This window comes from Tenrec ecaudatus, chromosome 17 (genome assembly GCF_050624435.1).
Source record: "Tenrec ecaudatus isolate mTenEca1 chromosome 17, mTenEca1.hap1, whole genome shotgun sequence".
Lineage (NCBI taxonomy): Eukaryota > Metazoa > Chordata > Mammalia > Afrosoricida > Tenrecidae > Tenrec > Tenrec ecaudatus.
This window is the reverse complement of record NC_134546.1, coordinates 25,009,433-25,013,060: the sequence shown is the minus strand read 5'-3', so window position 1 is coordinate 25,013,060 and position 3,628 is coordinate 25,009,433.

Sequence of the window (3,628 nt, the reverse complement as noted above, 5' to 3'; positions counted from 1 at the left end):
TCTCTCTCTGGTCAGAGTTTCATTTTAGCTGCTCAGTTCTAACAGGGTTGGCCTGCCACTTGAGCCACACTTGGGAGGGAAGACTCGCTCCCCTTAGGGTACTATGTCCTCCACAGGATTAGTCTCGAAAGGGGGCTGTTTCCAAAGCCACCTTGTACCGTGGGGATTTCATCAGGAGAGGCCAGCCATTGGCACAGGGCATCATGCTTGGTAGATGGTGGGGGGGGGGGGAGAAGATCCCCAAGCAGATGGTGGCTGCAACAATGCGCTCAAACCTCACCATTGTGAGGATGGTCGAGGACCATGCACTATTTCCTTCTCTCGTACCTCGGAACTTGACTGGCGCCTAACGTGGAGGTAGAAAACTGCACCGCTCAACTCTGGCCACTTGGTGTAGCTATTGCTGCACATCAGGCAAAGATAAAACTTGAAATGGGAGACGGGATGCTCCCTTAAGATTTACATCCTGGGATATTGGACCACTGTGAGGCAGAATCCATTTGTGACAGTGGGTTTGGTTTTTGGAATTGTTTTTTCTCCAGTTCATCCCAGCGGACCTTTTCTCAATTGTAAGGGAGTGGAAATGATAAATGTGTGTTCATAAATAGGGGTATTTTTTCTGCTGTGTTTTGCCATTAAGAATAACGATGAAGATAAGCACATTCGCCTCATCAGTTAAACACATCTTTGAACATCGATTTTGATCCTTTTGCTAATTTTACCTATTACATTTTTAGCTAGCATTTACCAGTCGAAAATACACAAATCTCAAAGGTCATCTGTAAGATTTGAAAGTCCTATCATGAAGGTTATGATCTTGAAGGTTTGTGCTCTTCAGTAAATGTTCAGTGTGTATAGGTGTTTCTATTTAGTATGTACAGGTGTTTCTAGTGTGCATAGGTGTTTCTTAATGCGAAAAAAAATTGCCAGGCTATCATCTTAAAATTTTTAATTTGCTGTATATTCACATGAACCTCAGCTTTTATTTTATTTATTTCAACGCCTCGCACTGCACAGTGCACCTGGTAATGTGTTTCATTCTTTTGGCAAATGGAATTCTCACTCTGTAAGGCACTACAGTGCCTTTGCAGCTGTGAGCAAGTAAGGCAAAGGATGCATTCCTCCTTGATGGCTCGAAAATTTGCATCTTGATTTTCTGCTTCAAACTGCCATTTTTCCCCTCCGCATTTTGAAACCATGAAAAATTGAGACTTTCAGTTTCTCCTCTTTGACACAGATTAAGTTCTCTTGAAACAGGCTATTTACTGCAAACCACCTGTTGGTTTTACTACGTTAAAATCCTTAGGTCCTGTATAAAAATGTGCCTTGATCTCATGCACATTCTTAACCTTAGATTGTAATAAACAATGACTGGGCGAAGGAATGTATAGAGTTTGTCGAAAGAACAAGATGAAAAAATACATAGTCTATTGAAGTGACCTGTGTTCGTCAAATTGAGTTATGTTTTTCAAGAAGAAGGAAAACAGCCCACAGTTCCATTTAATAAACAATGAGAGGAAGAGGAGAAAGGCAGAGTAGGAAGGTTATCAGGGCCAGGTCACAGAACTCTGCACTTTCCTGTGGACCGTGGAGCTGTTCTGTGTGTAATAATAAACCCATAAAGGGATGGCAGGATCATATTTAAGTTCCATGTAAGTCAAGTATGGAGAACAGATTTAAGGAGAACATTAGAATCTGAATACCGGCATTTAATGTGTAGTGAGACTAAAAGGATAGGCTTTAGAAATAGGAATTCGATTTTATAGGTTAGAGTGAGCAGAGAAATTCAGTCCCAGTTCTGGGACAGTTTATTTTGCAATTGAATGATACGGTATTACAATCAAAACTAAGGGATAAGGTTTGCTGGGGGACTCAAGGTCAGGAAGAGGCCTGGGGATTTGGAAATGAATGGCACATTTGGAATTAAGTAACTGCATTGGCTCATTCAATCAGAACATGATTCTTCGTGTAAGAACAGCTTTAAAGGGAAAATTGTGGGTGAAGAATGGGATATTGGGAAATAATCATTTTAAGGGGTGGATGGAACAGAAGCCCCGAGGTGGCATGAAGTTCTGGTAAGAATTTACACGAGTGATAATTGCCATCCATGGGTATCTGCTGTCAGCTCATTCACAGAGGAAGCCTGGGAGGTTTGAGTGGATTGCCCCGGATGTGGCTGTGCCATCAGGAGAGCCGGGATAACCCAGGCCGTCCGGCTCGTGGGCAGCAATTCTAGATGGCACAAAGTTGTGAGTGAGGGCTGAAAAGTACCTATTACATCTCTCGACTTCAGAATAAACAAATCGGTTTTTTGGAAGTTGAGGACAGGAGAAAGATTCACTCCGGAAGCTTATCTGAAGAGGGACAGTAAATACCATATAATGAGGCGATGTCAAGATGGTATAAGGACTGAAACTTCGAAGAACCCACAAGGATCAACTGCAGAATTGTTTCAGGAAGTCAAAGCAACAGACCCGTTACTGACTGCGTCTCAGCGCTCTTTCATGTTAGCATATACTGTCTGCAGTCAGATTTTCTTTGGGAATTGTATGAAAATCTCTGTTAAATCCTCAGAAGAGATAGCTTCCCTCCCAGTTTGGCACCAATTCCAGGAATGTAAGGCCTGCCCTTCTCAGTCCCCAATGTGTCCAGGCTTCCTCTGCTTCATGGTACTTTCTCTCTCAGTTGGGGTAGAAAGTGATCCAGCGTGCGGCAGGGAAAACACAGTGAAACCGGTGAGAATTCTTTCATTCTAACTAATAGGAAATTAAGGATCCCTAGTGGCGCAGTTTTTAAAGTGCTGGATTAATAACCAAAAAAAATTAGTAGTACAACTCACCATGAAGCTGACAAAATTTCTGCCGTTGAGTGGGTTCCAACTCGGAGCGCCCCATCATAGGGTTTCCAAGATGATAAAGCTTCGTGGGAGCAAACCCAGCTCATCTTTCTCCAGTGGAGTGGCTAGTGAATTTAAACCACCTAACTTGCGGTGAGCAGACTGAAGCCTAACCTGTGGCACCACCAGGATGTCCTTTCCATCAAGATGGCAGCCTTCAAAGCCCCAAGGGACACCTGTACCCACCATCGCTATGACGCAAAGGTGGCTCAATGGCGCCGGGTTGCACATGCAATGATCAGAAGTAGAGGAAAAGTCTCCAAGTGAAACCAGCCAACAGGAAACCCCAGCCAGGAAAGATGACGCAGGCTGCTTTGCAATCTCATTTTGCAAAGATCATGCAATGTGATATTTGCGTCTTGAATGGTTGCGTTGCGCTGGTTAACTTCTGCCAGTTACATGATCTGTCGACTGGAGTGAAGGGTGGCATCTAGCCTGTCAGTCAGGTCATCGCCAATGAGGCCTCCTGTGTGGGCTTGACCTTCTCCTGAGGATTCTGGGAACTCCTGTCTTCCTCCCTGGAGGCGGAACACACACTCTCTGCTAGACATTGCTATTGACAAGCCACATGAAGCTATGCTGATTGCAACCAGAGCCCTGGAGCTGGAGGAGCCACGCCAACACTGAGACGCTTCCACTGCTACTGGATCCACAAGATTTTCTACCCACAGGCCTGCGATCTTCCTGCATTTGGTGTCATTGCACGTGTTGTGTGGATCTGAAAAGTAATTT